Below are 23,929 nucleotides of genomic sequence, written 5' to 3'. Positions count from 1 at the left end.
TAAAACATTAAGAAAAATAAAGGTACAAACTTCCAGTTATGAAGTAAATAAGTCATGGGAATTTAATGTATAGCATGGTAACTATAGTTAATAATATCATATTGTACATTTGAAAGTTGCTAAGAGAATAGATCTAGAAGTTCTCATCACAAGAAAAGAAGAATTTGTAACTATGTGGTAATAGATGTTAGCTACACCTATTGTGGTAATCATTTTTGCAGTATCTTCAAATATTGCATCATTACGCACTATGCCTAAAACTAATATAATATAACATGTCATGTATAAAATCTCAATGAAGAAAAATAAACACAGAATTTCTAACTGTCCTTTGACAGTAATGGAGAACTATGGAAACTTAGATACCATTTCCAAATAAGTCTCATAATAAGGCAAAAAAAGAGCAATCATTTCACCCATTAGTAGAAAACTAAAACACCAAAAATCACTCTTAAAAATGTTGTAGGGCATACCCAAGGAATACAAAAATGCTAATTCAAATGGACACATGCACCTTGATGTTAATGACAGCATTATTTACAATAGCCAAATTATGGAAACAACCAAGTGTCTATTGACTAATGAATGGATAAAGAAGATGTCATATATATATCATATATATATGTATATATATGCACACACACAATGGGATATTATTCAGTCATAAAAAAGAATTAAATCTTGCTATTTGCAATAGCATGGATGGAGCTAGAGAGTATTATGCTAAGCAAAATAAGTGAGTCAGAGAAAGACAAATACCGTATGATTATATGATTTCACTCATATGTGGAATTTAAGAAACAAAACAAATGAGCAAAAGGGAGAAAAAAGAGAGACAAACCAAGAAACAGGCTCTTAACTATAGAGAACAAATTGAGGTCACCAGAGAGGAGGTGGGTGGGGGAATGGGTATTAAGTGATGGGGATTAAGGAGGGTACTTGTCCTGATGAGCACTGGCTGTCGTGTGGAAGTGGTGAATCACCGAATTGTACACCAAAACTAATATTATGTTGTATATTAACTGGAATTTAAATAAAAACTTAAAAAAATGTTATAGGACAAACACATGCTTTCATAGAATCAGCATATTCAGGGGCATTTAAAAAATCTCTCTCTATATAATTGATCTTGATAACAAGAGTTTTTCAGGCTCTCTTAAATGTTAACACAGGAGGCTAATGCCTTACTGCCCCATGCTAGTCCCAGCCTTGAAAATTAAAACCATCTTGAGGAACTATTTTGTATCATAGGATTTGAGACACCAAGGAGGAAACAACAACACAATATCTCTTCTACCAATACTGGAAATTTTTCCAACTCTAATTTATGACTTAATGGTCATTATTGTCTCTGCCTCTCATAGGACACATATAAACACTCATACAAACACACACACATTCTCCCTTTACAGTCCTTTATTAAAATGTAAATATTTCCTCTATTGTAAGAATAGGTGGGGTGCCTGGGTGGCTTAGTCGGTTAAGCGTCCGACTTTCGCTTAGGTCATGATCTCGCGGTTCGTGGGTTCGGGCCCCGCGTCTGGCTCTGCGCTGACTGCCAGCTCAGAGCCTGGAGCCTGTTTCAGTCTGTGACTCCCTCTCTCTCTGACCCTCCCCTGCTCACGCTGTCTCTCTCTCTCTCTCTCCTAGAAATAAATAAAAATATAAAAAAAAAGGAAAAAAAAGAATAGGTAAAATCTACTAATAAAAGGTGACTTTGGTTTTTTGTTTTTTTTTTTAATTTAAGTTTATTTATTTATCTTTGAGAAAGACACGGTGTGAGTGGGGGAGGGGCAGAGAGAGGGAGAGAGAGAGAGTCCCAAGCAGGCTCTGCGCTGCCAGTGGGGCTTGAACCCACGAAACTAGGAGCTCATGACCTGTGCCAAAACCAAGAGTGGGATGCTCAACCAACTGAGCCACCAGGCTCTCCAAAAGGTGACTTGGTTGAACACCAACTTTCTGCATTATGTCCCGTACTCCTTGGAACACTGCTGTGGGGGAAGTGTTTGTAGTCCCACTTTGCTCCAAGGAAATGGAGGCTCAGAGAAGTTAAGGAGTAAATACAGCCTGTGGAGATGGGCTCCAAGCATATCTGTCAGACTCCATGTGACTTAATCTCCTGGAGCCTCAGGTTCCTTTCAAGTAAAAGTAATGCATTTGTTGTTGCTGCTGTTGTTTTACTATCATGTAATTGGGTCAAAGGTCAAAAGCTACTGGGAGGCACGTCTTGCTGTGACTAAACTCACAGAATTCCTTCCTTCAGAGGCTGGGCCTTGACCCTAGGTGAGCGGGAGCATAACAGGAAAGGCTATCTATTTACTTCTCTGTGACAGATTTTGAACTATCACAGACACCATTTTCAAAATGTATGATGGCCTTGGCCTTTCCATTGAGCTAGCTCAAGAAAATGGCAGCCAGGACAGCTCTCTGGGTCATCCAGAAGCATAGCCCACAGAGAGTCCCGGTCTCTGTGCCTGCTGTCCAGCCAAGTTTTGCAAATAACATTATTAACACTTCCTCCCTTTAAAAAAAAAGTTTGTTTGTTTGTTTGTTTGTTTGTTTATTTATTTATTTATTTATAGTGGGGTAGGGGCAGAGAGAGAGAGAGAGAGCCTCAAGCTTAATCCCGGGGGATCACGAACCTTGAGATCATGACTTGAGCTGAGATGGAGTTGAATGCTTAACTAGCTGAGCCACCTTGGCACCCCAATCCCAAATTCTTTCGAACTGTTTTCTCTTAATGTCAGTTGTTTTGAATTTTGGTAATTTATATTCATTGGATTTTAAGGATCTCTCCTTCAATCATGAACATCCTTGTGATCATTTGATTACATTCACTTCAATTATATGTATATGAAGTACAAGATCCATCCCTTCCCTCCTCCACTGGCCCCTCCTTTACCTTTCCATCTCTTGAGGTTTTTCCCTGATACGGTTTTACTGTTTAGTTGAGAAATATTATATTTCACGTAGGGCAGCATATCCACACATATCTTTCTTTTTTCCTTGTCCGGGATTAGTGTCTTGACTAGGAATGGAATGATCAGGCTATAATTCTCACTTCTCAATATTCTGTAGGTGGTCTTTTGCTGGTTTATTGTTTCAGGGTAGCAGATAACTTGCCTCTGGCTCGTCAAATCCATTTTCCTTTTTAGGTAATTTTTTTCTTCTCTCTGGAAGCTTGTAAGTGTTTTCTCCTTTTCTTTGAAGTTCTGGAATTCTTCCAGGCATTTCTTTTTAATCATTAACTTTGCCTCGGTTGTTTAATGAATAATTTTAATCTGAAGGCTTGGCTCTTTATTCAGCTCAAGTTAAAAAAAATACATGTTTATTTTATTTCATTTCCTGTCTTCTGTTTCTATCCCTCCCTCCAGAACTCTAGAAAACTCTTGTGTAATTCTATCAGCTCTCTCCTCCAAATTCTCACATCCAGTCTGGTTTTCCTTCTCTATATTTTTGACTCTGTGCTTTAAGATACTTCTTCCACTGTATAATCTAGGTCACCAATTCTGATCTCACCAGCAACTGTCCTATTTTCCAACATCTATTGAATACTTTTAGTTTTATATTTCTATAAAGTTTTTTTGTACCATGATTGAAACTCCCTAGATTCTCACTATTGTTCATGGTCTGGTCTATGTCTTTTAGTGGTTTTATTTTCATGGTTTTGGGATGCTTAATCTAAGCTTATTCTCTCTCTCTCTCTCTCTCTCTCTCTCTGCTTTTTTGGCTGTGTTATGTGTATTATTATTGTTCTTTCCATGCTGGTTGATGTTCTGATTTACCTTTCAGAGCACCTTCAGAGAAAATAGCCACGTTAGTGGCAGAATTAACAGAATTCTTTACTTATAGGCTAGTAGGTGAGAAGCAGCAGGTTCCCAATCCCCCATTACAAATGCAAAGTTGACATTTTGTTCTGCCATCTCTCCTCCCTCTTTTTTCTGGAAAATGGATTGAGACAGCCATGTGGTTTCTCAGCAATTTAATATTGAGAAGACCAACCTCACACTAGCAGATGGATACATTTTCTCATGGAGTGCACAGAGCTGCTTTCACTAGGATGTACTATTTTAAGAGTCTCTCCTTGAGTATCTCCAATACTGGCCTCCAAGTTGTTATATGGCCCAAATATGAGATAGTCACATACCAGTTATTTTGGGAAAAGTCTCTCTTATATAGTCCAGTTACCAGCAGATACTTGACTCCAAAGAGGTAGATTGATTTATTGGCTCTAATTTGAATCAAACTTGATTTAACTTGAATCCAATAACATGGTTTGGTGCTATATAAACTTTTATTTATTTATTTATCCTCAGAGAACCAGTCCATTTTTCTCCTTCCATGGAGCCTTGCCTGTCCAATGTTCTCTACTTTTGTATTCACACCTTCCCTTTTTTCACAGTTTGAAGACTTGATGTATTTTGTTTACTGGCTTTGACATTATATGACAAGTAGATGTAACTCAATACATATGCATTTAATGAATAAACAAGTGGATGAATTCATGTTAACATGAGTATTTTCAAAGCAAGATTGACTATGGAAACTGTATATATGTCATAACATATGCTACACTTAATAGTTAAAAAATAGTATTTGTAGAGTATCCTGTAAGAAGCTGAAAGTGGCTGGTCACTGGCAATCTTTTCTCTTAGTGTTTCTTTTCATATCAGTATATTTGTATAATTTTACTAAAATATCATTGGTAAAATGTATAGACGAAATGTGTTGAAATCATCTCAGATCAAATACTGGCCTTTCTTTTGTAAGTTTGTTTATTTATTTTGAGAGAGAGAGCAAGGTAGAGGGAGAATCCCAAGCAGGCTCCACTCTGTCAGCACAGATCAATTGCACGAACTGTGAGATCACGACCTGAGCTAAAATCAAGAGTAGGATGCTTAACTAACTGAGCCACCCAGGCACCCCTGAAATACTGTGTCTTAATCACCATCTTATCTCCAGACAGTAGTCAGGGTAGGCCTCCGATTGACAAATGTTACTGTGCATAGTAATAACCCAGTGGCCCTATTGAGGTGAAGGCTCCTTTGTCCCCTCCTTGAACTAATTCAGTAACTATGAGGTGGATCCCCAATTTCTCCATCTTTATAAAGTACCCCGGTGATTCTCTTTAGGTCATGCAAACCCCACACTTGGAGACATACTGGTTAAATTCCTTAATAAATATATCTTGAAATGAATTAAGTCATCTAAGCTTAATCATTTCATAATATATTACTCTCTGAGAAATGAGTAAAGAATTCTTCTCCTAAAAATAAAAAAGAAATAGATTCAGAGAACAGATTGGTGATTGCCAGGTGAAGGGAATATGGGAAAATGGGTGAAGGGGGTCAAAAGTTATAAACTTCCAGTTATAAAATAAATAAGTCTTGGGATTATAATGGAGAGCATGGTGACTACAGTTAATAATACTGTATTGCATCTTTGAAATTTGCTAAGAGAGTTCATCTTTAAAATCCTCATCACAAGAGGAAAAAATAATTGTGTAATTATGTGTGGTGACAGATGCCAGCTAGATTTATTCTGGTGACCATTTAGCAATATATACAAATACAAATCATTAGGTTGTACACCTGAAACTAATACAATGTTATATGTCAGTTATACCTCAAATAATAAAAAAAGGGAAGAGATTTTTTAACATATAATTTCTCTATGGAGACATAACTCTGATTTAAAAGCCCAGGTGAAACATGCCATGTGGCTGGTGTTGAAAAAAATCTATGTAAGTGGATAATAGAAAAGAAGCGATATGAAATGTCATGTCTGGAAGAGATAAATCCATGGAGTCAGAAAGTAGATTAATGGCTTCCAGAGGCTGCAAGGAGAGTGATTGTTAATGAAAATGGAGTTTTGGGGGATGAAAATGTCCTAAAATAAAGTAGTAGTGATGGAGCAACTCTGGGAATATACTAAAAACTGTTGAATTGTGAACTTTAAAAGGATCAAATTTATAATATGTAAGTTATAATTCACATACCCTATCCTATAGTCTCAGTAAAGGTATTATTAAGAAAAAATATGAATGAGGGGCACCTGGGTGGCTCAGTTGGTTAAGCATCCGACTTTGGCTCAGGTCATGATCTCATGGTTCATGAGTTCAAGCCCCATGTCGGGGTCACTGCTATCAGCACAGGGCCTGCTTTGGATCCTTGGTCCTTCTCTCTTTCTCTCTCTCTCAAAATAAGTAAATAAACTTAAAAAAAATAATAGGAATGAGTCCAGTTAATTATATAAGGATTAATAAGTCAAGTGAAAAACAAAACAACTGTGCACTTATGTCAGACTCCTTTTAGTCATAAGGCTGACACCTTTGTGGAAGACATTCATATAAAGAACTGTTATGGGTGGCAAGGGAATTTTATATTTAAACTTGACTTATTTTGAGAAAGAGAGAGAGAGAGAGAGAGAGAGCTGGGGAAGGGCAGGGAATGAGGGAGACAGAGAATCCCAAGCAGGCTCCATGCTGTCAGCTGTCATTTTTTAAAAATAAAGTCATACATGTCAAGGTGTCTTTACCCTTGCTGAACAAACTGTCAGTAGAGCTCAAATCTTTAGTGAAATTTGCACATTGGGATCAGAAAGAAGAATTGCATTTACTAGGTCGATAAGCCACACACACGCGCACGCACGCACACACACACACACACACATACACACACACACACGATGTGCTATTGTTCTCATGATCCTACAGAGAAATACAGAAATAAACCAATCCCATGCAATTACTCTAAAATCCCATGCAATTTTAGAGATAAAAACTGAAGTTAGCCTGTTAATATTACTATTAGTATTTTCTTTTCGTTTACCTGGATTTTTTTCTTGTTTTTTAAAGGAAAAACATCTATCTTCCTCTCCTGCCATTAGCATTAACAAAAGATTCAGAAACCTGTAGCTGCTATTGTGTCCGGACAGTGAACACTCAGAAGGAGCAGAAAGAAAGGAGGTTCTCAGTCAAGGACTGAGGAAGCATTAACAGTTTTCTTTGTTACCGGGTGGTCTCATTGGCTAGGACTATTGTTTGTTTGTATCTCTTTTGTGTGAATGTGAGACAAAGGCAGCTGATGTCCTAAAAGGACTAGATACTCCTTAGATTTATGTGCTTTTTTTCAAAATCGGTAATAAACACTCAAAAGATGCCACAAGCCATTCAAAATGAGTGAATGAGAGGGCAAAACAAGAGACCCGCTAGATTGTGTTTAAAGCTCTGGTTTTTCTTTAATGCAAGCACAATATTAAATGTTTTAAAAATTGCCTACCTGAAACTAATATAAAGTTTGCTACTATTCTTCACATATTTTAGAATAGAACAAACCTTAAAAGTGGAAGTGGTTATTTTCACTGCTATAGTCATCCTAGAACAATAAGAGTGCATTAAGTAGTAGTTGGTGTTGTCCCTCCCTGGTGTGTAGGAATAAGTGAATTTACAAAGGTGTTTCTTCAAACAGGGCAGAAAATGCATGGCTAATGAACTTTTGTTGCTTAGATGCTCACGTTATCTATAGAGGAAGGCATAGAACCTGCAGGTTCTATTTCTAGAAATCATGACTAACAGACATCCTCAGAGTGACAGGTGGGAAATGACAACAGTTTAATGTGAATAACTTGGTTGACCACTCTTCCTGGATTGCTGTGTGCTAGCAAGTGGAGCAGAGGCGTTCTGGAATGCATAGTTCCACGGTGTGTGAGTCCTTAGGTGGAGCAATGAACTGATACTGACATATATCCTCCCTATGTGACTGGGAGATACACACATGCTTTGTGGCATCATGGTATTTTTGTATGCTTTGAGTATCAAATCTACATTGTAGTACAAATAGTATTATTCACTTACATAGGTTTGGTTAAATAAAGGCATTTGTATACTTAGCGAGGCCATTGCCACAGACATAGAAAGGATCAGAGATTTCCTCTACTCTTTTTTTAAAGTGTTTATTTATTTATTTTAGGGGGGGAGAGAGAGAGCGAGAGAGCACAAACATGAGCAGGGGAGGGTGAGAGAGAGAGAGAGAGAGAGAGAGACACGGAATCTGAAGCAGGTTCCAGGCTCTGAGCCCATCACGGGACTTGAACTCACCAATCTTTTTTTTTTTTAAATGTTTGTTTGTTTGTTTGTTTACTTCTGAGAGAGAGACAGCATGAGCAGGGGAGGGTCAGAGAGAGAAGGAGACACAGAATCTGAAACGGGCTCCAGGCTCTGAGCTGTCAGCACAGAGCTTGACACCGGGATCGAACCCATGAACCGTGAGATCATGACCTGAGCCGAAGTCGGATGCTTAACTGACTGACCCACCCAGGCGCCCCTCACACTCACAAATCTTGAGATTGTGATCTGAGCTGAAGCGAGTCCTTAACTGACTGAGCCCCCCGTTGCCCCTTCTCTACTCTTAAGAACATACAATCTGTGTCATTTTTGGAAAAAACAATTTGAACCAATAATAAGACTAATCATAGCTATGTTCCTTTAGCATCTATGACCTACACCTGGTCTTTTGGTGGACTCCATATGTATACACACTGCAATCGTGTTTAAAGCACTGTAAAATTAATATTACTATTGTTTTGTATACATAAAGAAACCAAGGTTCGAATAACTTCCCGTAGATCACAGTGTTAGAAAGCGGTAGAGCTAGGATTTAAACCCATGTCTACTTGACCCCCGTGGTTTCTCTCTTTCCAAAATGCACACTGCCACCTCCCAGTAATGAATGCGATAAGTGTTTAATTAAACTCAAATTGACTGAGACTTGACTCTGTGCCAGGCTTGACTCTGGATGCTGAATTTATGTGAGAGCTACGGGAGCTGACTGCTTCCTTGGTGCTCCATTCGGCTCAATCTTCCCCTTTTCCAGATTTACCCCTCCTCTTCCTTCACGGCGTACACTTCCGTGAAAACCCAGGTGGAGCGTGAACTGTAAGTCAGGTCCGGGGAATGCACCGGCGAGTCCCCGTCTCCATCCTCTACTACAGCCCAGCGCACAGGAACGATAGCAGCAGCTTCTGCTATGACAGACCGATACACAGGCTTGGTGAGCACGCACCTTGTGCAGCTGTTCCAGGGGCGGTGGGAAGGGATGGTTACAAGGAAACTGGGCTTGTGCTGGGGTCCTTCCAAGGCCCCCAAACTACTTCCTGTCCTTTCACACACTCTGGAGAGGCTCTTCTTCTGTCTTCAAAGGCTTCTTTCTTTTCCAGTGTCTCAGCCTCCCGATGGAATGAAAATCCTCAACACCATCTCTGGCTCCAGGGGCTTCACTCTCCTCATCTTCCTCTGCTGACAGTCAGAGCCTCATGTGAAGGTTTGGCTGGCAGGGTAATCGTCTCCAACTTAGGCACTTGGCCACAGAAGATGGACAGTCTTAAATACTATTGAGTGTGTTTTCTGTCAGGGAGCGACCTCCCGGGCAGGCAGTTCTCCTACCTAGACCTGTAATGCCTCTCTTCATGATGAGATTCACTCCTTCTGGTAGCTTCTTATTCTAATACGATCTGAGAGTCCTTCCTCCTCTGTCATGCATATTCTCGATGCTGTGTTGGGTTCTTCTGCCCTAACTCAGAGTAGCTATATTGTGTCCCATGTTTTCATATTTCCTGTAGCTGCTATTAAGAAAAGTTCATCTTTTCGGGGCGCCTGGGTGGCTTAGTCGGTTGAGCGTCCGACTTTCGCTCAGGTCATGATCTAGCGGTTCGTGGGTTCAAGCCCCGCGTCGGGCTCTGTGCTGACTGCCAGCTCAGAGCCTGGAGCCTATTTCAGAGTCTGTGTCTCCCTCTCTCTCTGACCCTCCCCTGCTCACGCTGTCTCTCTCTCTCTCTCTCTCCTAGAAATAAATAAAAAATATTAAAAAAAAAAAGAAAAGTTCATCTTTTCAAATAAGTAGACATTAAAGTAGGATTCCTTTAGAGCTTTCAGTGTTAGTAAGGACACCCGATTGTCATTTGATGCAGACACAGCTTCTGGAGTGGAGAAAACCAGATTCCGTCTCAGGAAGAGTTTCTTGAGTTTTACGTCCAACTTTTTTTTTTGATGCTTATTTATTTATTTTTAGAGAGAGAGAGAGAATCCCAAGCAGACTCTGCACTGTCAGCATGGAGCCCAGTGCGGGGATCAAACTCAGGAACTCTGAGACCATGACCTGAGTCCAAATCAAGAGTCAGAAGATTAAGGGACTGAGCTGCCCCAGGTGACCTTGTGTCCATGTTTATATGAAAGGGAGAGCTCTAAATGGGACCACTGTGCTTTGTGTTTCCCTATTTTCCTTCCGGGGTTAATGTCTTTAACTTCTGCTCTGGAGTCCCATGGGCTGCGCTTTGATAAACACCAAGCCCTATCCTTCAGAGCTCGCTCACACATTTTCCTGCTCACTCAAATTTTGACAATAGCTCATAGGTTCATAATGTGAACTCTTCCACGAATATTCACTGAATTAACATACTGAAACTTTGGGCAACATTTATAAACAGCTATTATTTTATTTCTTAACTAAACTTTTATGTTTATTTAGTTATCCATATAAGCAAAATTAATCACATGAAAGTAATGTTAAAACATAATTCCAGTGTATGCCTTGACAATGAAACACTATAGGCATATATTTTTCAAGAGTCCAAATAAGGACAATGTATTAAACTACTAATATATAATGAAGAGTTTTTAAAATTTTTTAAAAATTTTTAATGTTTTTTTTTTTAATTTTTTAAGAGAGAGAGATACAGCATGAGCAGGGGAGGGGCAGAGAGAGAGGGAGACAGAATCTCAAGCAGGCTCCAGGCTCTGAGCTGTCAGCACAGAGCCTGATGGGGGGCTCAAACCCATGAACTGTGAGATCATGACCCAAGCTGCAGTCCAATGCTTCACTGACTGAGCCACCCAGGTGCCCCAGGAGTGGTTTATTCTGAGCCCATGTCCCAAATCAGAACTTAATATATCTAACATAATTGCACATTTTAGCCTCTTCAAGGAATGTAATCTTAACTAATCAATCTGGAATTACCTGGTTAAAACTAATAGGGTAATTCCTATTGTCCCCCAAAGAAAAGTAACCTTGCCTAAAACAATCAGCTCTCTGCTAGTAATATCTTCTTTTTTTTTTTTTTTTTTTTTGAAACTCAGAAAACTGGGGAATAATTTTTAAATTATTTTTTCTTTTCTTTTTTTTAATGTGTTTTTTTTTTTATTTTTATTTATTTTTAGGAGAGAGAGAGAGAGCGTGATCAGGGGAGGGTCAGAGAGAGAGGGAGTCACAGACTGAAACAGGCTCCAGGCTCCGAGCTGGCAGTCAGCACAGAGCCCGACGCGGGGCTCGAACCCACAAACCGCGAGATCATGACCTAAGCGAAAGTCGGACGCTTAACCGACTAAGCCACCCAGGCGCCCCTCTGCTAGTAATATCTTCTTTTAAAAATTAATTATTATTTAATTAGTTGATTAATTTTTTTAAGTTTTTGTTTTAATCAGCTGGTGCTCATCATCACAAGTGCCCTCTTCAATCCCTGTCATGTTTCACCCATCCCCCTCATCCATCCTCCCTCTGGTAACCATTAGTGTGTTCTCTATAGTTTAGAGTCTGTTCTTGTTTCTCTCTCTCTCTCTCTCTCTTTTTCCCCTTTGCTCAATTTGTTTTGCTTTTTAAATTCCACATTATAAGTGAAATCCTATGGTATTTATGTTTTTCTGATTGACTTATTTCACGTAGCATTATACTTTCTAGCTCCATCTACGTCCTTGCAAATGGCAAAATCTCATTCTTTTTTAATATTTCATTGTATATCCATACATACATATGTGCACATATACATACACACCACATCTTCTTTATCCATTCATTGATCAGTGGACACTTGGGCTGCTTCTGTATATTGGCTATTGTAAATAATGCTGCTATAAATAGCAAGATACATGTATCTCTTTGAATTCATATTTTTGTGTCCTTCGGGTAAATACCTCGTAGTACAGTTGCTGGATCATAAGGTAGTTCTATTCTTACCTTTTTGAGGAAACTCTATACAGTTTCCCAGAGTGGGAACTGTACCAATTTGCATTCCCACCAACAGTGCATGAGGGTTTCTTTTTCTTCACAGCCTTGCAACACCTATTGTTTCTTGTGTTTTTGATTTTAGCCATTCTGACAGGTGTCAGAATAAGGCAATATTTCATTTTAGCTTTGATTTCCATTTCCCTGATGATAAATGATGATGAGCATCTTTTCATGTGTCTATTGGCCATCTGGATATCTCCTTTGGAGAAGTGTTTTTTTCATGTCGTCTGCCCATTAACTGGATTATTTGTTTTGGGGGTGTTGAGTTTTGTAAATTATTTATATAATTTAGATACCAACCTTTTATCAGATATGTCATTTGCAAATATCTTCTCCCATTTCCTGGGTTGCCTTTTAGTTTTGTTGAGTGTCTTCATCCCTGTACAGAAGCTTTTTATTTTGATGTAGTCCCAGTAATTTATTTTTGCTTTGCTAGTAACTTCTTTATCTAGTCTCCTTCTGCCTGTAAACATCTCTTATTTTGTACAGTTCTTTGGAGCTTTTTTTCTATCTGCTATATGGGATGCTGCCTAATTCATGAATTATTGAATAAAGCCAAGAAGATCTTTAAAATATATTCAGCTAAATTTTTTTTTTTGATAATACTTAATGAGGTGGGAAAGTGGTTGTGCTCTCCCTCTGAAGGAAGAGTATCTATATAAATTATGCAGAATTCTACAACGGAAATTGGTCTCTCCTCTTCCTTTTATTCATTTATTCATTCACTTATTTATATCATGTGTTTATCAAATTATTTATATCACATTTGTAACTGTTTTCTAGTTGTTGTACTTCTTTGTTTATTTTTTTAAGATTTTGTTTTTAAGTAATCTCTCCACCCAACACGAGACTTGAATTTAGAGTCCCTGAGATCAAGAGTTGCATGCTCTACTGACTGAGCCAGCCAGGTTCCTCTCTTTCTTTTTTTAAAAACATATTTTCTGTTCATGCCTTCTCTGCCTTTGAATATTTGTTTGTTTATTTATTATGTTTATTTTAAATATTATTTTGTTCAAGAAAGATACAGAGAGCAAGTGAGGGAGGGGCAGAGAGAGAAGGAGACAGAATCCCAAGCAGGCTCCACACTGTCACTGCAGAGCCCAATGAGGGGCTCATGAGCTCCTGAACTGTGAGCTCATGACCAGAACCAAAATTAATAGTCAGACCCTTAACCAACTGAACCACCCAGGCGCTCCATTTAGTTGAGTAATTATATGACTTTATTTTCTCTCCTCTCGTAGTAGGATTTTGTAATCCTCTTTGTGATTTTTTAAATTAGGGATTGCTTTACATCTTGCAGTATACATGAACATCTAATCTAAATCGCTTTCAAGTTCTGTTTTACCACTTCACAGATAGTGCAGATCACTTATAACACAGTATTTCCAATGCCTCCCTCCATTCCTTGTAATATTACTACAGTTCATTTCACTTATTTACATAATACATCCCTACTATCATTACTCTGAACAGAAAGCTACCTACTGCATCAATTAAGAATGCACAAATATTTTATTTGCCTTCTTTATCCTTTTCTTTGACTATTTTTCTTTATTTGTGTAGATCCACATTTCTGACTGTGATCACATTTATTTTTCTTTCACATTTGAAGGGTAACTTTTTGGATATACAGAATCCTAGATTGGTGGATGTTGCTTTGAACACTCAATATGTCACTCCACTCTTCTCCTGTTTGCATGGTTTTTGATGAAAAGTGGGCAATATTATTTTTCTCTTGTAGATAAGGTAGGTTTCACCTCTATCTTATTTTAAAACTTTCTCTTTGCTTTTGGTTTTCTATACTTTGAATAGTTCATGACGAGGTGTAGATGATTTTGTTTGTTTGTTTGGTTTGATTTTTGTTTGTATTTTATTTGTACTCTGAGCTTCCTAGATCTGTCGATAGGTGTATGTCATTAATTTTGGAAAGTTTTAAGCTATTACTACTTCAAATATTTCTTCTGCTCTATCTTCTGTTCCTTTGGTATTCCAGTTACACGGGTATTACACCTTTTGAAAATTTCTCATAGTTCCTGAGTGTCCAGTTTCTTTGTTTCTATTTGCTTTCTTTTTGTATCTTAGCGTGTGAAGTTTCTATATCTTTAAGTTCACTAATACCCCTTCTTTAAAAATTTTTTAATGTTTATTTGAGAGAGAGAGAGAGAAAGAGAGAACAGGAGAGGGGTAGAGGGAGAGGGAAACTCAGAATTGAATCCAAAGCAGGCTCCAGGCTCTGAGCTGTCAGCACAGAGCCTGACATGGGGCTCAAACCCACGAATTGTGAGATCATGACCTAAACTGAAGTCAGACACCCAACCAACTGAGCCACTCAGGTGCCCCAATTTCACTAATACTCTTGATGAGCACATCAAAGGCATTCTTCATTTCTGTTAGTGTTTTTACCTTTAGCATTTCTGTTTATTCTTTCTTAGAGTTTTTATCTTTCTGCTTATATTACCTCTGTTATTGTATATTGTCTACTTTTTCCATTAGAATTCTCATAGTAATTATAGTTATTTTAAAATGATAATTCTGACTTCCATGTCATATCTGGGTCTGGTTCTATCCTTGCTTTGTCTCATTAGATTGTATATTTCTTGCTTATTAAAATGTCTTGTAATTTTGTTGGAAATGGACATAACATACTGAGTAATACGAATGAGGTCAATTAGGGGCACCTGGGTGGCTCAGTCGATGAAATGTCAACTTCGGCTCAGATCTTGATCTCATGGTTCGTGGGTTTGAGCCCTGTGTCTCTCTCCACACTGATGATGCAAAGCCTACTTGGGATTTTCTCTCTCTCCCTCTCTGTCCCTCCCCCAACTGGTGCTGTCTCTTTCTCTCTCAAAAGTAAATACATAAACTTTAAGAAAATGAGGTTAATGAATGTGAAGTTTTACATTAATTAAGGTAGGAGTTGGGTGGTATGTAATATTTGCTAATGATGCAGTTTCCAGGGTCTTCAAACTTCTCTAATATCTTTGTCTTCCATGTTGTCTTTGATTTCCCCCACTAACTTCTTAACATTGTGCCTTGCAATTCATTCAGCTGCATCCACTGTTTTTATCCCAGAGTCTTTGATGTGGTGGTAAGAAGTAGGGGATAGGAAGTATCCTGTCTTCTTTTGATTAAATCTCAGTCTTATCTTTAGCTGCTTGTATGCCTGGAATATGACCTTCACAAGTATATCTTGGCTTTTGTTATCCTTTCCCACCCTAGGTGAGACAGGAAGCCTAGGGGGCCACCAGATTGGCAAATTGCCCTTACTTTTGGGTGAACTAACACATTTATTTATTTATTTATTTATTTATTTATTTATTTATTTATTTGAAAGCAAGCCTTCATCATGGAAAACACTCTGGGCATATTTTCAAATGGCTACTTTACTTCTCCCTACCAGAACCAGGGGGGATCTTTCTCACGTCTTCCCCGTAGTATTTTGTGGGGCTCCTGGAGGCATAACCCACATAAAAGTAAAGCCTTCAGGATTTTTTTTTTTTTTTTTTTTTTTTTTTTTTTTTTGAGGTAGTTTTTTTTTTGTCTTTGGTCGTTCATGAATATTACCATTTCAGTGTTCTCACCTATGTGTCTGGATCCAGTGATTTCTGCTCCAGTTCAACTGGTTAGGTCTGTGATTCTCTGATCTGGGGCACATAAGAAGTAGACCTGCTACCTCAGAATTCTGGGAGACTATTTGCCATGTGACCTCAACTCTCTGACAGGTATAAGAAAAGTCATTGGGGGGTGCCTGGGTGGCTTAGTCGGTTAAGCGTCCGACTTTTGCTTAGGTCATGATCTCGCGGTTCGTGGGTTCGAGCCCCGCATCGGGCTCTGTGCTGACTGCCAGCTCAGAGCCTGGAGCCTGTTTCAGTCTGTGACCCCCTTTCTCTCTGGCCCTCCCCTGCTCATGCTGTCTCTCTGTCTCTCCTAGAAATAAATAAAACATTAAAAAAAAAAAAAAGAAAAGTCATTGGCTTTGTTTGTTTGTTTTTTTTCTTTTTGTATAAAAAAGAGGTGATGCCTCTTATGCTCTTCAGATGACTGATCTGAAACCAAAAATACTGACAAGAGATTTATTAAATGACCACCATATTTGAGGTGGAAGAACAGCATAGACAATATTTACCTTATTCATGATTACAATTTCACTTTAAAGTTATATGTTTTCATGCAATCACATCAATATAGTAAAGTGAATTTGTAGAGCCCACACAACCAATTCAGTTAAGTTAATTCCCGAATCTCAAATGCTGACATTCTTATACTGCTCAAAATTTCTAGCTTGATTCAATGGATCTCCCAAATTAAGAGCTTCATTTGATAGTTTATACTACATGCATACATATAAAGCCTCTAAAATATTTAAAATAACACACTCTTTATTCTTTATTTATTCCAGGATTTCTATAACCCATCTCAGTTTCTGTTGTTATACAACAGAGAAAAAATTATTAACCTGGCCTGTTGCAAAGAACAGCTGGTAACCTTGACTGCCAAATACCCCACAGATAAAAGTGGCTAAGGACACCTTTTGATAAAATAAGTTGTAACTTCCAACCAATACGTAATACACTCTCTATGATGAATAAATACCTATGTTCTTATTCCTATTTATCCTCCATTCACTTAGCAACACTTTTATTCCCCACCTGAATTCATTAGAGATTTGGTTGAATGTCCCTTTCTTAAATTGTAAGAGGTAACCTCAACTCAAACTCAGAAATGCAGGCTCAGTAGAAAAGTCCTTACCCAAACTAAATTTTGCATCTGTTTTGCAATGTTGCCCCTGTAGTCAGATCAGATAATTCACCCTGCCCTTGATCTCTTCTCTCATCCAAGGCAATTGCCCATCTGCTCCCATACCTTTTGATTAAAGATAACACAAATGGTATTTCTTAATAGTATACACTGCTATATATTCTATGTCATATCACATAACATGTACAGTGTACTTATCTAGACAGATGAGTAAAATATACACTGTGGACTGGTCTGGGACCTGTAATTTACTTTTCATTCCTACACACAAAAAAGAAATGAGTGCAGTTTGCTCTTTTATCATTTTTGTTTGAGTGTGGTGAGAAAGACCCCTTCAACTTGAAGATAATAGGGAACTAGACTCCTGCACTGTGTTTTGGTTTTCACATTTGTTGATAGGATGCATAAACGAGAGCTCAAAGTGACAGAACAGAGTCATTTATGGATTTATTATTATTTTTAAATTTATGGTCTAATAGCAAGCAGTATTTTAGCAAATTTTAACATGAATATTTTGGAGGTAGAGGTGATACTTAACACCAATCTTAATGCCAAGATTAGGAAAAGGTTTTTTTAAATATTTACTTATTTTGAGAGAGAGACAGAAAGAGAGAGAGGCAGAGAGAGAGGGAGAGAGAGAGAATCCCAAGCAGGCTCTGTGCTGTCAGCATAGAGCCCAATGTGGGGCTCAAACTCACAAACTGTGAGATTATGACCTGAGCATTAATCAAGAGTCCAAAGTCAAGAGTCTGACACTTAACCAGCTGAGCCACCCAGGAGCCTCAAAATTAGGGAAAGTTTTGAGCAGGACGACCTAGAAGAACAACATCCTTTGGTTTACTTGTTGCCTGAGGTAGGGTACATTGGATTTAGTACTTAGTTACTTGGGATATTTAGTCACCTCTGAAGCCTGCCTGAAATTGTTGTGGCACATAAGCCTTATTTCCTTGGTCAAAAGATATAATATTTCTTTTGGGGTAAATGTACAGAATGCTTTAGCCATTTTACTAATCTTAATAAGAACTTAACTCTGGAAAACTTGTTTGGGTGGTTGTACAAATTAAAAAATAAGAGGTTTCATAGAAGAAGATAAAATATTCTGAAGGGAAACAACTCTGATGTTTCGTTGAGTAGCACAAAAAATATCAAGGAGGCTATTTGATAATATTTGTGAATTGTTCAGAAAACTTTAACACATGCATACATATTACATGCCAGGATATATTTATTACTATCACCTTTGTAAAGTCTTCCCTTTGCTAAAGGAAGCTGAACCCTGGGAACTATTTTGCTTTGACTTACTTTCCAGCAGTATTCCACCTGGATTTTGTTAATAAGAGGTGTTTGGCATTTACATAAGATGTAAAGATGAAAGACAAAGGGAAGCTATTACATTCTGATTTTTACATGGTAACTGATTTGATTAATGGATCTTACTCTGCAATCCACAGCATCACATAGGTTGTATGAAATGAGAGAGAGCAGGCTCTTTTTCCTGGATGTTTACAAGAAAATAATGCATTTTCAGAGGTGTCCGGGTGACTCAGTTGGTTAAACCTCTGCCTTTGGCTCAGGTCATGATCTCATGGTTTGTGAATTTGAGCCCCGCTTCTGGCTCTGTGCTGACAGCTCAGAGCCTGGAGCCTGCTTTGGATTCTGAATCTTCCTTTCTCTTTGCCCCTTCCCTGCTCATGCTCTTTCTCTCTCTCTCAAAAATAAATAAACGTTAAAACAATAATGCATTTTCAAACACTGTGAGCTTATATTCTGAATAGGTGAGTACCTTTGTTCATTGTAAGATCCTTGGACGTATAAGTGAAACTAGTGACAGAAGGAACCTCTAGAATTGCCAAAGGTAGTCAGAATCTTCCAAATGCCTGAGAGAATCTGGCTGTCTACCTTGAGCTGAAGCTCTCGCAGGAAACAAAACTACGGCTGGAATCCTGACTGGGGATGACTCCCGACTATGGTTCATGATCAAGAGTTAATTGACTTTAGTTTCTGATACCAGAAACGGTAAAGGTATGGTGACAACAGTTTTGTTTGAGCTGACATTTGAACCTCTGTTACTGAAGGGGATCTGAATATGCCCTGAAATATGTCACTTTGGAATGTGAATTATTTTGAGCCGATGGCAATTGAGAATTAACAGACTCAGAAAGCAGTCTTCTTGGAGTTTCTCTTATCTGATGAGAAGCAGAAATTTCTGAGGAATGAAGACTGCCATAAATCCCCCTCTCCAGGGGATTTTTATGGTCACGGAGAAGACAGAAAACAGCAAAATGAATTTGCACAAACAAAGCTTCCTAGTGTCACCCTTATTTTACATTAGTTTCACTATATACATACCTTCCCAGAATTTATTGTCCCTAGAAGTCCCCAAACCCCCTTTCCTTTATCTAGTTACTTCTCCAAATTTATCACCCTTTGTTAAAATGGCATGTGGGCTCTCAGGTCTGACCACCTCTTTGGAATTTCACTTCTTTCCTGTGAAATCTCCATGCATAAAAAAGTATTAACATCAATGAAATTTGAATGCTTTTTATTTTGTTAATCTGTCTTTTGTCCATGTATTTCATAGGCTCTGGTCATTCAAGTTAACAGGGTAGAGGAGAGGTTTTCTTTCCATATATTACCTCCATAGAAAGAAATGAGTAATAATATTTTTCCTCTTTGCAAGATAAAAAATTGTAAGATGAGACAAAATTACATTATAAGATTTTTAAAGAGTTGGGAATAAAATTATTCATGAAATGTTTTTTTAAAAAAACTTGTTTTCTAAATCCCCAGTTGATTCAAGAATCCAATCTTGTCCATATAATCCTTATTCTTCCGCATATTCTTATTTCTGGATTTTTATGAAATGGGATAAAATAAAAGCACGGGTGCCTCAATTCAAAGCAGGCTATGAAGGAGTGGCAGAGGGAAACATCATTGGAAATATTTTTGTGCCAACTCAGACCAGATTTGAAAATTTAACTTTGATACTCATTATTTAATGTGTATCATTTTACCTATTTTGCTGTTTTTCTGAGAAAACATAATTAAAAAAAAGATTTGCCTCTATTATAGTCAGTTACAATAACCAATCAACTTTGAAAACAAAATCAACCCAAACTTGCATAATAGCTGAATGAGTTTTTCCCCTCAGGATATATATCTGAAGTGTTTTATGATTATTGCTATCTAACAGGTAGAAGTAAGCATTGTCTGACCAAAATTTCAAGAATGTTTTTTACATTTCTGCAAATTCTAATCTGAAGTTTCAGCTTCTATCTTTTTCTTCACATCCAAAACAAAGCAAAAACAAAAACACTTGTAACAATGCAAAACACACAGCAGTGGTTCAATAAATACCTAATTGTTTGTCATTAGTATAAAATTTAAATTATTTTAATCCTGATGTTGTGTCATTTTTATTTTTTTGCAACTGCCTTTATTGCTTTGATATACTAGTTACTCAAACATTTATTTTGAGTTGGAACAAATTATGATTTCTTTAGTTAAGCACATCCTAATCTATTACTTAAGAAACAATTTAATATTCATATGAACATGTCTTTTTTGTGAGTTTGCAGTTTTATATCTATTTTTCTTTCTTCATTTGAATGTACTGCTATATTCATCAGAACCGCTGCTGAGGAATGCCTGGGTGGGTCAGTCAGTTGAGCATCAATTCTTGATCTCAGCTCAGGTGATAATCTCATGGTTGTGACACTGAGCCCTGCATTGGGCTCTGCACTGAGAGTGGGGCCTGTTTGGGATTATCTCTTTCCCACTCTCTCTGCCCCTTCCCTGCTCTCTCTCTTTCTTTCAAAGCAAATAAATAAACATTGACAAAAAGAACAGCTGCTGATTTTTAAAGAGAAGGTACCTTTGTGTGTATATTATTGGCTGAGAAAACTTTTATTTAAAAGAGGAATAACTAAGTGGAAATAGGGGGGAAAAATAGTAACAAACACCTCCAGATGATCTCAGGCATTTAAGAAAATACATTGCAATTGCTTCACTTTACTTATGTCAAGACTGGATGAGATAATTGCGAAAAATCTGACCTGGAATCTGTTCAAGATTTCAAACAATTTTCTATCCTTTACATTTTTCAGGATAGATACCTAGAATATATGGCCTTTTGTTTTCCATCTATGGTATTTGGATGCTCAAGGATACTTGGTTTGGGGAAATGGAGAACTAAATTGCTTTGACTAGAAAAGTAATAGCTTGAAGCTGGCATCCACAAAAAAAGTGATGAAAAGGTAGAGAGAAGAATGTAGAAAATAAGAAACCAAGAGCAATGTGGCCACATAGAATTCCCATGGTCATAAATGGTCAGTGAGTTTGAAAATAGTGAATTCTTTGAAGTCCAGGGTTATGTCTTAGTTATCTCTTTATCTCTAGCTCCTAACCAAGTGTTGGCCATTGTCTAGGACCTAATTCAATGTTGAAAAGAGCCAACCAAATTAGCTTATTCCATTTATACAATGGTCCTATTTGTTCAGTTATACTTCCTATTTACACATGATGATATCAAGCTCAAAGTTTTAATTAACAGAGGCAGGACTGGGAGGGATTGAGATTTAAATGTAGTCTCCAGAGATCTGAAAACTCATAATATTTCCACTCTATCAAGATTTTTTCAAAACATGTTGTCAGTCCTATGGAAAATTTGAAAAAGGAACAGTTTTGTTGGGGAAAATTTTTACTTCTACCTTTCTAGGTTCTTTAGCAATCTAATAATTAAATTGGCATGAGACAGATTAATAGAAGGAAAACAAAAGTTTAATAACATGTATACTTCCTGTATACATGGCTGAGACCCAGGTAATGAGTAACACCTCAAACATACAAAAGCTATCCCCTTAAATACCTACATACTTAAATTTGTTAGCTAAAGACAAAAGAAGACATTGGAGGTGGGGTGTTAATTATGGGAGGTACCAGGAAAAGCACAGTCAACAAAGATAAAGTTATTTATTACACAGATTGAAGTCATTCCCTTCTCCATAGATAAATTTCTAGACATTGAGTGTTTCCTTCTTCCAGGTATAGTGAGGGAGACACTCCCACAACTGGAAATTTGTCTTATAAATGTAAATTTTTTTAACAAAAGTGTGACTTCTACTCAGTTTTCAGAGCTTTTTTTGTGTTTGCAGTTTCTTAAAAATAACCAGCTTATGTTTAAGCTAGCTGGCGCTTAGCTGGTTCAATAGGTAGAACATGCAACTCTTTATCTTAGGGCCATGAGTTCAAGCCCCACGTTGAATGTAGATCTCACTTAAAAAAACAATAACTGGATTAAAATAATCAATATGCCAAAGAGTCATATCTTGAGGTGGAAAATATTTCTGTCTTTTAGTTTCATTTGTACAAATTTTCAGACAATCCTGTAGAGAGTGTTGTCCTTCCTGAAATTTCATAAGGCATATTAAAATATTAAAATCTCTGATAAAATGTATTTATTTATTTATTTATGTAAAAAGCCACAATTTATTCAGATTATGATTAGACTATTACATTTAGCAATTAATAGCATGGGTACAAAAATAAATCTATATAAAACACTTTGTTGGAATGCTTTATACTTTCCACAGAACAGAAACTAAAATACCCTATTATACAATCAGTCACTAATACAGTCCTTGAGTTTTTTGCACACACGTATGAGTATTGTCTAAGACATGTCTTCTCTGTAGCAGGTATGACCTGCCACCACCGTGCCTGGCTGAGCCCACCTATCTGTTGGAACCTGTAGCTTCCATCACTTCTCTGGCTCTCCTCTCCTGCTAAGCTTTGTTTCCTGGCAGTAATTAAAACCCTCGTCTTCTGACATAGCTACTACCCCTGCTGGAACTGCCATAGCCACCTTGGTTTGGTGGTTTGGCAAAGTATTGGCCTCTGCTACCCTAGGGGCCAGAACTTCTGTCTCCAAAATCTGTTCTTTTCATGGGTCCAAAATTTGAAGAGTGACTGTTGTCATTGCCAAAGTCATTATAGCCTCTGCCACCTCCAGACTTGCTTCCACCATTACCAAATCCCATACAACCATCACCACTACCACCATATTCATCACCACCTTGATTGCCATCAAAGCCACCTCACCCTGTGAAGTTTCCTCCATGACCGAAGTTGTCATTCCCATCAAAACCACCCCATAAACATAACCCAAGTTTCCAGAACCACTTAGACCTCTTTGGCAGGATGAAGCATCTGTTATCTCCTTCTTAGATAGGGCTTTCCTTACTTCACAGCTGTGGTCATCCACAGTATGGTATTTTTGAAGGACAATCTTGTCTATGGAGTTATAGACATCAAATGGTACAAAAGCAAAGCCTGTCTTCTTGCTACTTCCTTAGTCAGTTATAATTTCAACAATGTTAACTTTCCCATGCTGTTCAAAATAACCTCTTAGATGGTGTTCTTCAGTGTCTTCTTTAATGCCACCAACAAAAATCTTTTTCACAGTTAAGTGGACACAGGTCTTTGAGAGCCTTCCCTTGAGACAGCCCTCTTTGGTTCCACAGCCCTTCCATCCACCTTGTGTGGTCTGTATCCACCTCCTTCACAGTGGCATATCTGACAAGTCCGAAGCCTTTGGGGCACTTGGTGTTTAGATCTCTCATTACCAAATGGTCTATGAGTGTTCCTCATTGCTCAAAATGGCTCCTCAGACTCTCATTGGTTTCTTCAAAGCTCAAACCTCCAATGAAAAACTTCAGCAGCTGTTCGAGCTCTTTGGGTGACTCTAACTCAACTATGATGGCAGTGGGAAGGGAGACTTCAAGGATGCTTATACAGTAGAGTCCACAGGCAAAAAGCCTAACTAAAACTTTTAGTTACACAAGTGCTAAAACTTTGTTTCTGTCAGAATTTCTCAAAGGTGGTTTATTACAATTTTTATGTTTTTTATAGACGACTTATTTTTTGCAAGGCAGGAAGAAAATGGCAGCAGATGTTTACTATGCATAATAGTAAAAGAAATTGTATTACTGGCAAAAAAAAAAAAAAACCATGATGAAATGTCATACTGTTGACATTCTGGAAGAAAATAAGCTTAGATTATAGGAAGCTATTGAGGGAATATGAACTGATAGATGACAATGAAGGGACACCTGGAT

The 23,929-nt window shown here is 37.8% G+C and overlaps 1 pseudogene; it reads right to left on the bottom strand.

Annotated features, from left to right (window-relative positions):
* LOC120222080 overlaps positions 1-23,563 on the bottom strand; it is a 174,948-nt pseudogene extending 151,385 nt beyond the window's left edge.
* Between the last annotated feature and the right edge of the window lie 366 nt (positions 23,564-23,929).

The sequence above is a fragment of the Hyaena hyaena genome, unplaced genomic scaffold (genome assembly GCF_003009895.1).
Source record: "Hyaena hyaena isolate Hyena2069 unplaced genomic scaffold, ASM300989v1 scaffold_833, whole genome shotgun sequence".
NCBI classification, from domain to species: domain Eukaryota; kingdom Metazoa; phylum Chordata; class Mammalia; order Carnivora; family Hyaenidae; genus Hyaena; species Hyaena hyaena.
The sequence above is the reverse complement of the archived record's forward strand: the minus strand, read 5'-3'. Positions and strand labels throughout refer to the sequence as shown.